The following is a 13,496-nucleotide window of genomic DNA, read 5'->3' as shown; positions in this document are numbered from 1 at the left end:
TAAACACCCTTGGTCCTCTGCCCCGCCAGGTGAGAGCTCCTCCAGCCTCCACTGAAGCCCGGCCTTCCCAACCCTCTTCCTGTCTGCCTCCCGTCCGCCCTGTTTGTTTATTCTACCTCTGGCTCTGTGTGATCTTTTTTATTGAGCTGTAACTTACATCCAGTAAGCGCACCATCCTGAATGTCCCCGCCACCGAGCCTTTACAGCTGTGTCCACCCACGAAACCATTCATCTTGCTGCTAGTTCTCCCCTCTGCCTCCATCTGGGGCTGGTGTGTGGCCCAGGGAGGGGTAGAGCACTTGCTCAGTGCACAGGAGACCCTGGGGTCTGTCCCCATGGAGGCAAAAATAAAATAAGGGAGACAGAGGGGAGGCGGCTGACTTTTCAGCATCTGCTCTTTTCTGTGGTGTAAATCTTCCCAGTGTCCTTCAGCCTGTGACAGCTTCACAAGTCATCAGTGTGTCGTGCCTATCAATCATGTGTCCCTTTTTACCACTAAGTAATATTCCACTCTTTATCCACTCAATTTCTTAAAAATCCATTCAATCCACAATTTATTCATTCACTGGTTGAGGTTCATTCAAGGCTGTTGAATGTCCCTTCCATGTGGACAGTGAGTCCTTCCCTGTTGGAGGGCGTCTCGACAATTCATAGACTTTTTATTATTTTTGATCTGGGTTTGGGATTTAGCCACAGGCCCAGCACGTTTCATTGTGTTTTGTTTTGAGACGGTTCTCACTAGTTGCTCCATCTTTCAACCCTCCTGCCCAGGCCTCGGGAGTCGCTGGGATCACAGGCCGCTGCCTTGGCTTCCTTGGCTCAGCCTGGTGGTTCTGGGGTCCTCTGGGGGCCGTGGCAGCCGTCACCTGTTCTCCTCCTACGGGAGAGTGTGCGGCATGCATTTGGGGACTCGCCCTTGCTGCAGGTCAGCACGTGAGTTCTTCAGGAGAACAAAGACAGCCTGCCCGGTGCCTGACCGAGGCCCTGCTACAGGCCGCCTTTGCTCATAGTCACTCGGCCCCCAGGGGTTGCCAGTCCCTGCCCCCTGGAGCTCTGGACACTCCCAGCTTCGGGTTGGCATGTGGCTACTGTTGAATTCTGACTCGTGGCCCTGCACCTGTCTTGTCCACTGCTACTGAACCTTGGAGGACAAGGAAGGCCTTGCATCCGTCTCCTCTTCCTCCACGGCTCCTGCAGGTGCTGGCTCTGCAGGTGCCTGGGAGGAGTGGACAGTGTCTTTGTCCTCGTCACCTGATCCCTGGCACTTACTATCAGCCAGGAGCAATGATGCTGGGGCACAGGACACCACACCCTTGCCCAGCGTCACCACTCAGCACTCTGCACAGTTTGCTGTGACCTTCTGGAGCCGCAGGACTTTCTATGTGTCACGCGTTCCAATAACTTTGTTCTGAGTTACATCTTTTCCCTGTTCCAGGGACTTGGGCAGCTCCTGAATGGCTCCTCCCAGGAAATAAATTTCTGATAGCTTTCCTGATAGACTGAATCCAAGGTGACACGTATCTTGTTTAGGCACCAAGTAGAATTAATGTCACCAGAGTACCTTGCTCCTATCTGGAGACACACCTCACTTTATCTCTCACCTGCGCAATGGATCTAACTGAAAGAACAGAGGACCCTGCCCGAGGACGAGTGGGTCTCAGCTTGAATATGGTGGGACCAGGAAGTTCACGTCCAGCTGGGTGCAAACAGGAGACGCCCATGGAAATGTCCTCAGTGCCAACCCGGGAAACCGCTGGGTTCCAGTGCAGCCCCGGGAGCTGGGCTCCATCCCCAGCCTCACAAGGAAAACAACGTAAAAGGGACTTCAAAGCCTGCGTTGCAGAGATCTTGCTGGGACACCATCTTTACTAGATGAAGATGGCCTGGCCTCATTTGTTATGAGGGAAATGCAAACCTGAGCCATCGCCAGGGCCGGGGCAGGCGCGGGGCACCTGTGGCCAAGGGCCCGGGCCTGAGGCGGGATCTCCCAGGGCTGGGATTGGAAGCCGGCCTGCGTGACCCAGGGAGGTCCTGCTCGGAAACAAAACCACCCAGAAGGGTGGGGCGGGGGTGGGAACCACCCCAAAATAAAAAGCTAGAACAGCTAAAATAGAGACAGTGCCAGGCCAACTGGGAGTGTGAGCAACGTGGACTCACACAATGCTGGGGAGCATGAAGCGCTGGGCACCATGGAAACACACACCTGCCGGACAGCACGGCGGCTCCACTCCTGGTGTTGACCCAAGAGCACCGAAGTCAGGCTCACACAGACACCCAAACACCAACGTTCCTGAAAGCTTTATTTGTACTAGGACCAAAACCAGGAACAGCCTTGAATGAACCTCAGCCAGAGAATGGAGAAGTTGTGGATTGAGTGGGTTTTTAAGAAATCTAGTGGATAAAAAGTGGAATATTACTTAGTGGTAAAAAGGGACACATGATTGATAGGCACGACACGCTGATGACTTGTGAAGGCTGTCATAGGCTGAAGGCAGTCTCCAAATGCCACATGTGGTACAGGCCATTTATGGGACATTCTGTTAATAACAACATTACGTGGATGGAGAAGCGGTTGTCGGGGTCCAGGGTAGGGCTGGGTGAGGTGTGCAGTAAGCTGATTGCCCCATGGAGCTGGGCATGTTGTGGTGGTCATGCGAATCTACATATGTCACCAAATCTCATAGAGCTCCATGGACATCAAAAACAATCAGGCAAAAAAAAAAAAGAAAAAGAAACTGTGTGTAGAAGCTTAGGGGCCAGGGCTAGGGCTGGGGGTCAGTGGTGGAGCGCTTGCCTAGCACATGTGATGCACGGGGTTCAATTCTCAGCACCACACTAAAAAAATTAGGAAATAAAATAAAGGTACTGTGGCACTCGACCACTGAGCCACATCCCCAGCCCTATTTTCTATTGTAGATAGAGACGGTCTCACTGAGTTGTTCAGTGCCTGGCTTTTGCTGAGGCTGGCTTTGAACTTGAGATCCTCCTGCCTCAGCCTCCCGAGCTGCTGGGTTACAGGTGTGCGCCACCGGCTCAAACAAGTTTTTAAAAGGAAAACTAAGCATTTTGAAGGTCAGGGGTGGAGATTCGGTGACCTGTTTTCTTCGGCCTGAGCTCCTCGTAGTTCTGCCTCGACTGTTGCCCCTGGAGCTGCCCCTGGCCCCTTGCAGGGCCAGCACTCGCCCATCTTGGCGTCTCTGGTTCTGACCGCCATGTGCACTGTGAGCAGGTCTCTGAGCCAGCAAAGGAGGCTGTGTGGGCCCTGTGCAGTGTGAAGGCGTGGGGCAGACACACCTGGGCTTAGAGCCGCACCCTGTAGGTGCCGGTGTTCTCATCCTAAATCCAGCCCGGATTAAAGACCCCGTCCGTCCCAGGCGGAGCTGCCCAGCTTCTCCCACAGCCTGCAGCGCAGCCTCAGCAGCCTGCCGTGTGCTGCTGATCTTCCGCTCTAGCTCAGAGGACCTGAGAGGAAACAGGTCCTAACAAAGGTAAGGCCCACACCTGCTGGTGGACGTGCAGCTGCTGAGGGGAGCAGTTCAGGGGCTCCCCAGAAGCTGGCCGCCAAGTTACCTACGGTCCAGCAGCTCCACCCCAAGCTGCCGGGAGAGAACTGGGGACAGGGAGGCCCACCTGGCTGAACAGAGCAGCTGCTCTGTTCCCCGCCGCCCTGTGGAAGCTGCTGGCCTCAGCAGCAGGCTGGGTGCCACCCAGTGGTAGGGTACCTGGTCCCCAGGAAGCCCAGGGCTCTGTCCCCAGCACCGTCCCAGACTCCAGGGACGGAGGAGCGGGTGAACACCGCGGCCCCCCTGTACGGTGGACGTTATTCAGCTGGAGACAGAGGGGAAACACTGGCACTTGCTGCAGCACAGGTGGCCTCCCAAGGTCTGGTTAGCACCAGGAGCCTGTCCCAGACGGCCATTGGTCACGACTGTTCTGTGGCACCTACAGAGCAGGTCACAGGAGACAGACTGGATTCCGGCTGCAGGAGCCGGGAGGAGGACTGGGTGACTCCTTCCTGGGTGCCGGGTCTTCTTTTGGGGGAGATGCCGTATTTTGAAACGGATCTGGAAGTCAAAACGCTGTTCATGGGGCTGGGGATGTGGCTCAAGCGGTAGCGCACTCGCCTGGTGTGTGTGCGGCCCGGGTTTGATCCTCAGCACCACCTACAAACAAAGATGTTGTGTTCGCCGAGAACTAAAAAATAAAATATATTTAAAAAAAAAACAAAAAAACAAAAAACGCTGTTCATGGACTAAGGGAGGCCGTGTGGTGCACTGTAAAGTGGTGAATTTTGTTTTGTGAGTCTCGCCTCAGTTTTTGTTGCGCCTGGGAGTGAAACCAGGGGTGCTCTACCACTGGACCACACCCCGACACTTTTTATGTATTTTGAAACAGGGCCTCACTAAGTTGCTGAGATTGGCCTCAAACTTGTGATCCTCCTGCCTTAGCCTCCAGGGTACTGGAATGATAGATTTTTACCTCCACGCTTGGGCTGAGTACATATATTTTTTAAAAATTATGCCAGTGTATGTGTAACAAGCTACAGTAGTGTAAGCATGGGCTGGGGCTGGGGCTCAGTGGCAGAGCGTGTGCCTAGTATGTGTGAGGCACTGGGTTGGATCCTCAGCACCACATAAGAATAAAATAAAAGGTATTGTGTCCACCTACAACTAAAAAATAAATGTTAACAAAACTAGTGGGCTGGGCTGTAGCTCAGCAGTAGCACACTTGCCTGGCATATGGGAGGCACTGGGTTCGATTCTCAGTGCCATAAATAAATAAATAAATATTGATAATCTAAATTTTTAAAAATAGTGTAAGCATAGCTTTTATTTGCAATAGGAAATTAAGTAGTCATGTGCCTCGTTCTTGCAAGGTTCTCTTTCCTGCAGGGGCCTGGAAGGGAGCCTGGAGCCCCCTCATGGCACACTTGGGTGGGTGACGGTAAGCTGCTGTGTATCTTCTCACCTTTGGGTGCAGTGACACCAAGTTCACAGCGTGAAGTGGGCCGAGGCAGGAGCCCTCTCGCCCTGGGAGTGGGCAGTACCGTAAACAGGGCCGCACCCGTGGTGGTGGTGGTGGTCTTGTGTGTGGTTGGTCTCCTGTGTTTTCTAGATCAAGGGTCAGCAGATTTCTCTTAAAAGTTTCAGACTGTAAATAGTCCACTCCCTGGCCCTGTAGTCTGCTTTGCAACTGCTCAACTCCATGGTCATACCGGGAAAGCCACCATAGAAAACACTCACCAGGGCGCACGCCTGTCATCCCAGCGGCTCGGGAGGCTGAGGCAGGAGGATGGCGAGTTCAAAGCCAGCCTCAGCTATGGCGAGGTGCTAAGCTATTCAGTGAGACTCTGTCTCTAAATAAAATACAAAATAGGGCTGGGGGTGTGGCTCAGTGCTCAAGTGCCCCTGAGTTCAATACCCAGTAACCCCCCACCAAAAAAAAAAAAAGGGAAAGAAAACACTAGCCAAATGTACATGGCCCGGTGACAATAAAACTTTATTTACATAAACAGGTGGTGGGCCATAGCGTGCCAGTCCCTGGTCTAGACTCCAGAGAGCGATGGAGGAGGGCTGATACTGCAGATCCAGCTTTAGAGATGTCCTGTCCACAGGGGTTAGAACACACAGGAAGAGGAACAGTCCCAGTGTTACAACACACGGTGGGATTCTCCAGCTGTTGATGACCCTGGGAAATGCCAACGACTCTCACCTCACTATTCACACAGAGGAGAACGCGCCAGCTTTCGGTCTGAACTTCCCATTTGCCTGTGGACACAAAGGCTTCGCATCAAACATCAAACCAGACGTTTTGTGGGAACCTACGATAAGGGTCCCATCCATTGTGCTGCATGTCCACCCGAGTGGCATCAAGCGCACAAGGCGCAGCTTCCCCGCCCCCAGCAGTGGGCCAACCTGGCTCTCCCCGGGCACTGAGCTGCCCCCCCACCTGCTGGCCTTCACGCCCTTGGAGGGTCGGCTCAGCACCAGGCCGACCCCGTCCTGGGGGTACGGACATTTGCCCCTTATTTCACTCAACCAAAGCGCCCTGTCTGCCTCTGTGCGTCCCGGGGTGCAGGTGCTGGGGCGGGGCGGGCACACAGGGAACAGCCTGAGCTGAGGCACCAGGTCCCCAGGGTCCTCCAGGACTGTGTGACGGGCTCTGTGTCCCTGGGGGTGGGCGGGGAAGATGCTATCTGAAAGCTTCATGGGAGAAGGGGCGGGAAGATGGAAGGGGCTGAGGGAGGAAGGGCGGAAGCAGGTGCTCTCTCCACTGTCTTGCCCTCCTTTAATTACTTAAAAGGACTATTATTTAGCAAGGACTTAAATAGATGGCATTGTCCCTTGATTTATTTGTCCTGAGCTGGAGCACACCTAACTTCAAATCCACCCTCTGAGTGTCTGGGTTGGGCGACTCTCACCACCACCTAATTCCAGAACATTCAGCACCCAGAGAGCAGCGCCCTCTGGAGCAGGCAGCCCGGGCTCCCTGCCAGCGGCCCGCCACGCCCTCTGCTTTCCGCTTCCTGCAGGTGGATGCCTGGGGGCTCCTGCCACTGGCCTCAGAGTCGGCTGGTAGAAGGTCTCCAGATCAGATGAAAAAAAAAAAAAAAAGGGGTTTGGATGAGATGTTGAAATTACTCTGATCAAAGTTCCAAACTCAAGGTTTCAAGACAGAGCAATGGCTTTTTTTTTTTTTTTTTTTTTTTTAAGAGGGGTAATTAACAATTTCCCAGCCTCAGCAAGATCAGCTGGGTGTGTGCAGGTCTCGTTCTGAAGGTCGGTGTCCCCTGATGACCCTCACTTTATGGATGTTCTCACTTGTAGACGGGATTGCCATATGTCCTGCGGGGCATTTGCTAAAAGCGGGTTTTGTTGTCATTTGACACTGATGATCAGTCCAGGGGCGCTAACCACTGGGCAACATCACCAGTCCTTTTTAATATTTTATTAGAGACAGGGTCTCGGTGAATTGCTTAGGGCCTCACTAAGATGCTGAGGCTGGCTTTGAACTTGAGATCCTCCTGCCTCAGCCTCCCGAGTCATTGAGATTACTGGCGTGCCCCCCACCCCACCCCCACCCCTGTGCCCAGCCCAGCCCCTTTTTATTTTTTATTTTGAGACAGGATCTCACTAAGTTGCTGAAGCTGGCCTTGAAGTTATGATGCTCCTGCCTCAGCCTCACAGGTTGCTGGGATGACAGGTGTGCACCACCATGTCCAGCAACATGGGGTCTTGAAAAACTCATCTCAGCCCTCTGGGCTTTGGTCCCCACCACACATGCGCACGCGCTCGTGCGCGCGCGCACACACACACACACACACACACACACACAGGAGATGGAGCCCAGGGCCTCTTCTACCACTGAGCCTCACCCCAGCCCTCTGCCAGACTGGTCTCCCTGAATCACTGAGGCTGGCCTTGAACTTGTCATCCTCCTGCCTCGACCTCCTGAGGAGCTGGGGTCACGGATGTGGTCACCACACCACTTGGGCTGTTTTCCCCTTTTGTTCTGCACCATGATTCCCTCCTTTGACACTGGAGTAAAGTTGGGCATTTTTTTCTCATAAAAGCCCAGATAGTACATATAATAATTCCTCATATCAGTTGGGGGTGGGTCCCTGGTCCCCCTTGGAGACCCAAACCTGAGGGTGCGCATGTTCCTAGTATGAAATGGCATCGTGTTGGCACCGAACCCTGGGCCTCTTCCCGTGGACCTTCATCCTCTCCACGACTTGGGATGCTTGACCGAGGGAAGGTCGCGAGCCGTCCCGGGCCTCCTGCTCTTAGGGAGCAATGGCAAGAAACCCAGGGTGAAACTCTCTGACCCTGGCGGCTGAACGCGAGGATGCACGACCCAGGGGCGCCCAGAGCCCTGGATTTGGGCTCGGACAGAAGCCAAGGCTCGCGGCGGTGCCCCGCGGACGGTGGGCGCCGAGAGGGGAAGTTCCCAGGGTCTCCGTGTCACCATGTCCTTTAGAACCCTTTCCCACCATTTACAGAGGGTGAGACCCACTCTGGGCGCAGCGGGCGCCTGGGCCCCTCCGCCCCGGGCGCGAGGCCTCCTTCCTGGGAAGGGCGCGGGCCCGAGGTGCCCGCGGCCGTCGGGGTCGGGGTCGCGTCTTGCGCGGTGGCGCCGGCCGGGCGCGGCGAGCTGGGCAGGAGCTCCGCTGCGGAGCGCGGCCGGGGGCGTCTGCGGGGCGGCGGTGGGAAGGCGGCGGACCCCTGGCTCTAGCTGGTTGCGGGTCGGCGGCTGGAGAGCCCGGGGTGCGGGCCGGGCCGGGCCGGCGGCGGGGCGAGGGCTGGGCGGGGCCGGGGCGCAGGCGCGCTTGCTCGCGGCGTCCTCTAGAGGGCGCCAGCGCCGCCGTCCGTCCGTCGGTCCCTCCTGGGTGGGAAGTGGGGACCCTGCAGGCTGGGAGGGGGGAGGACAAAGGTGGGCAGGGTACACTTTCTCTTTCTTTTTGGTGTGGGGATTGAACCTGGGCTGCAGCGCTGAGCCACATGCCCACATTGTGCTTATTTTTCTGTTCTGGGACAGGGTCTCTAGGGGGCCCAGGCTGGCCTCCACCTTGGGATCCTTCTGCTCCAGCCTCCCAGGTGGCTGGGACGACAGGCGGGCAGCACGCGCGGCCTGGAGGACTTTCTTCAGGGTGGTGGGTGCCTGCCGTGACTACTGCCGGTCCAGACGACCTGGCTGGGCCCTCCTCCTTCAAACAGCGCCTGAGAAAGTGGTGGTGACCCTGCGCCTACGGAAGTCTGCCTCTGGGGCTGGCGTGTGGCTCAGGGGTGCAGCACGAGGCGAGGCCCTGGGCACCATCCTCAGCACCAGAAAATAGAAAGTAACAAATAAACAAAATGTGAATTTTATAGGCTTTTCCCGTGACAAAATTATGAAATAATTTTTCTATAGTTTTAGACTCTTAAAAGCCAAGCCGGCGGGGCTGGGGACATAGCTCAGTTGGCAGAGTGCTTGCCTCACATGCACAAGGCCCTGGGCTGCATCCCCAGCACCACTCTCACACACACACACACACACACACAACCAAGACCGGTTGGTGCTCGCCTAGCACGCCTGAGACCCAGCGCCCACCAAGGAAGGAAATAAACAAAGTGGAAAAGCCGTTCTTAGCCTGCAGGGTGTCCAAGAGCGGGCAGCCCAGGGCACAGGTGTCAATGGGCACCCTTGGGTCTCAAGAGACTCAGCTCAACAGGGTGGTGGGAGACCTTGGGTTGATGTCCCTAGATGCCAGACACTAATGTTCAGAGGCAGGGGCTCAGGGAACATGCTGTGACCTCCCTCTGTGACCAGGAGTTTCTGTAATAGTTATGCCTGGCAGTGACTGGGGTGGCGCAGAGGTCAGCGCTCGCCTGGCTCAGGCAAGGCCCTGCGTCCATCCCCAGCACGGCAAGAATGAAACGGGGGAGAGAGAGGCACAGAATGGTAAGAGAATACGGAGTGAGATGTCCTCTAGTCAGGCACATGCACGTCCCCTCTGTGCCAGCAGTGCACGATCATGAGGGGACAGTCACCGGGTCACACGGACAGCAGGTAGGGTCAGTCAGCACAATTAAAGTCAAGGTCGTCACTCCCTTGATGGATTTTTGTGGGGTGCTGGGGTTTCACCCAGGGGTGCTGCACCCCAGAGCTGCGCCCCTGGCCCCTTGTGTTCCTCACTCTGAGAAGACAAGGTCTCTAAGTTCCCAGGCTGCTCTGGAACTTGCAATCCTCCTGCCTCGGCCTCCAGAGCCGCAGGGCTGACAGGCGTGGCCACTGCGTGGGAGCTGAGGATGGCGTTATTAACTGGTGGGGGGGTAGTCAAAAGGAGAGTGATAGTTCATGACATGCGCAAGGTATATAGGATTCAAATCCCAGTGCCCACACATGAAGTTTTATTGGCACAGGGCACTAAGGCGCAGTCACTCCTCTGTTATCTGCCTCCGCTGCTGCACGCACGCTGGGCCGAGCACTTGCCTTGGGGCCTGCAAAGCGGCAAATGTTGGGCCGGTGAGCTCCGTGGTTAGCGCCCTCCTAGCGCACAAGGGTCCTGTTTCCAACTCATCACTGGAAAATAAAACAACAACCAAAAAAAAAAAAAAAACTGCAAATGTTTACTAACTGGCTCTCTTACAAAGTTTGCTGACCCCTGATTTAGATCAATAATAAACTTTATAGAGCATGAGCCCTGGGTCACTTGATGTGGCTCAGGATGGCTTGTACATAAAACACCCATTTGGGGAAGGAGGAAGATGAGGCACAGAGAGGTCAAATATCTTGCCTCAAGTCACACAGCAGGCACTCTGTGCTGAACATCACGGCCCCTCCCATGTTACCTTGCCTGACTTCAGCTAGAGTGTGGCTGTCGGGGCAGCTCTGGGTCAGCATCACAGCCATGGCCTGGAGGCCCCTCTCCAAGACCTGGCATCCCCAGCTGTTAAATAGGGTTGCAAACAGTCCCCCACCCACCACGTTTCTGGAGGATCCAATGGGTCCTCAGCACAGTGCCTAGTATACAGTGGGGGCTCAATAAATGGTCAGTGTGGTTTTAATTGGGTTGGGCACTTAGCCTCAGAACTTTGCCTGTGAACAATGGGGCTCTTTCTCTCAGCGAAGGAAAGATCAAGAGGCTGTGCGTCTGAAAGGATTCCATGCGCAAAGTAAGCTCTCAGCGGGTGTCCGTGCGTGAATTTCTTGTGAAAGTTAAATTCAGTCACAATCCCAGCAACTCAGGAGGCTGAGAAAGGAGGACCGAAAGCTGCAGGCCAGCCTCAGCTACTCAGTGAGGGCCCACAACTTAGCAAGATCCCGCCATGAAATAAAAAGGGCAGAGGGCTGGGGGTGTGGCTCAGGGTAAATGCCCTGGGTTAAACCCCTAGCCCGCCCCCCGCCCCATAAATAAGTCTAATCAGGTGTAAAGCGTTCCTTCCTTCCGGATCCTCTTTTTTCCTTTCTTTTCTCCTTGGTGCTGGGGATGGAACCCAGAGGCTCACACGGGCTGGGCAAGTGCTCTGCCACGGAGCCACCCCCAGTCCCTTTTTTTCTTATTGTTTTGGGACAAGGTCTTGCTAAGTTGCTGAGGCTGGCCTCAAACAGGAGATCCTCCTGCCTCAGCCTCCCCAGTGACTGGGATGGCAGGTGAGGCCAGTGCACGGCCGCCCTCCCCCGTGTGAGCCTGCACCCGTGGACCTGCCCTCACACCTGGGCTTCTCCTGCACGCTCACGTCTCCCCGGGGCTCCCAAGGCTCCCCATTCTCTGGCAGATTTCCGTGGGATTGCACATCGACCCCGACCTTGGAGCTGGCAGGAGCCTGACATAGCCCCGGCATCCGTCCTCAGGGTACAGACGAGGAACTGCCCCAGGAGAGAAGCGGCCTCAGAGGCCCGCAGGGAGAGCTGGGCCAGGACCTGGGAGAGCGGCGCTGCCTGGGCAGGTCCCCACCCTGGCTTGGAGTGGCCGCCGTCGTGGGCCCTTTGAGCGGTGCCCTTCGTCCTCCCCAAACGCATCGAAGCGGTGGGACCCAGCGGCCGCGCCTGTCACCCCAGCTACCAGGGAGGCAGAAGCGGGAGAATCCCAAGCAGCAGGCCTGTCGGGCAGCTCAGGAGACCCTGGCTCAAAACACAAACAACAAAACAAGGGTGTGTGTGCTGGGACTGGCTCCGAGGTGAGCCTCGCCTAGCACGGTGAGGGCTGGGTCCAGCCCAGCTGCAAAACGATGGAAGAAACAGACAAGTACGAAGCCAGGGGACGGTGTGGGACGTCCCTGGGGCTGCGGGCACAGAACCCGGCTTCTCGGGGCAAAGGCTCAGCACAGACTGTGACAGGCGTGGGAAGACAGTGCCGGCCTCCACCAGGCCAGGCGCGAAGCAGAAAGAAAGAAAGCCCGGAGGCCTTCAGTCACCAGCGCTTGGGGAGAACTGTCACCAAAGTCCCCACAAGAACCAGAACTTTGCACAGAGGTCACTGCAGCCCGGGACGGACCCACTTCTGCAGGGACACCGGCCCTGCCACCACCGGGGACAGAAGCACCCTCTTGACGGACCCCTGAGGCCAGGGGCGATGGCTTCCAGGTGACTGTGTGACTCTCCCTCTTCCCTCCGCCTCCTGGGATTTGCTCAGGGTCCCTCCACTGCCCACCCACCTTGCAGCCCTCTCGGGCCACCTGCTGGGGTGGACAGGCAAGCTGCCCGGGGGTGGCGCTGGAGACCCCGGACCCCGGCCTGGCGCTCCTCCCTCCCTCCCCCCCCCTTTCTGGGCCAGAGCCGCGCCCTGCGGGGCCTGCATCCTGGGAAGCGGGTGGGCTGACTGCATTCCCCTGAGGCTCATCCAGGACCTCGGAAGGTGACCCTTTTCAGAAGCAGGGTCTTTCCCGAGCTGACCAAGTTCAAGTGAGGCCCCTTCCGCGGGCCCTGTGCATCAGACGGTGTCCTTACAGGAGAAGGAGATGCCGGCCGGAAGGAGAGGAGGAGAGGCAGGAAAGCTCCGGACAAGCCAAGGCCAGAGGCCTCAATCCCCTGGACACCTGGACTTGAACTTCCGCCCGCTGAACCCTGGGAGATGCTTTTCCGCTGCTGGGGCGGCTCCCGCGGTGGGGCTCCTGCCCTGGAGCCGGGCACCTCCTGCCTAGGGACCTGGGGATGCAGCTGCCCCACGCCCAGGGGGACCACCCCTGCAGCCAGCAGGGCCTCCGGCCTCCTTTCCCTGGTGAGGGGGCTCGCTGTGCCCCTTGGACCCACCAGCCATGAAGCCATCTCCTGGATGAGGCGGTGGCTGGACACGGAGCGGGGGACAGGCCCGGGAAGTGGGGCGGGCTGACAGCAGTGGCTGACTCCCAGGAAGCATGCTGGCCTCCAACTTGCGGTCCTCTTGCCTCGGCCACCCAAGCTGCTGGGATGACAGGGTTCCAGTGCGCCCAGCTGCTGGGCTGTCCCTCGCATGGCCCCGGGGTGGACCTGCCCCCTCCTGTGTGAATGCCACCGTCAGCACCTTCCCGGCTGGAGCATGGGTTCCAGGGGGTGGGGCGGGGAGTGCTTTGCCACTTGTGATGTCTGTTGTGTCCCCAGCACCTGGCATGCAGCAGGTGCTCAATAAATCCAGTGGCTGTGGGAGGGCAGGGCGGGTCCTCCCTCATCCTCCCTCCTGTCATCTGGAGGCCACCCCCAGAACAGAGGCCAGACCTCCTGGAACAGCCCTGGTGTAGGAGGAGCGGGCGGCCTCAGGGAAGAGGCTCAGCATTGCCCAAGAGAGGGGATCAGAGTCCCTGTGGCCTCCCTGCCCGCCCCGCCACACCCACGTCACGCGGGAGTTGCTCATCGCCTGGCAGCGCTCCAGGAGGGTCCCTGAGAGGAGGAGGGAGAGGAGGAGGAGGAGGGAGAAGGCAGGAGCCTTGCTGCGTGTGAGCCCCTTGGGGTGAGAACACACAGGAGAGAGGAGGGGCATGGGTCATCTGGAGGGGGCCCCTGGGTGTGGCCTCCCCTCCTGGCTTGAGGCAGGCAGTGGC

This window comes from Callospermophilus lateralis, chromosome 1 (genome assembly GCF_048772815.1).
Source record: "Callospermophilus lateralis isolate mCalLat2 chromosome 1, mCalLat2.hap1, whole genome shotgun sequence".
Taxonomy (NCBI): Eukaryota; Metazoa; Chordata; class Mammalia; order Rodentia; family Sciuridae; genus Callospermophilus; species Callospermophilus lateralis.
The sequence above is the reverse complement of the archived record's forward strand: the minus strand, read 5'-3'. Positions refer to the sequence as shown.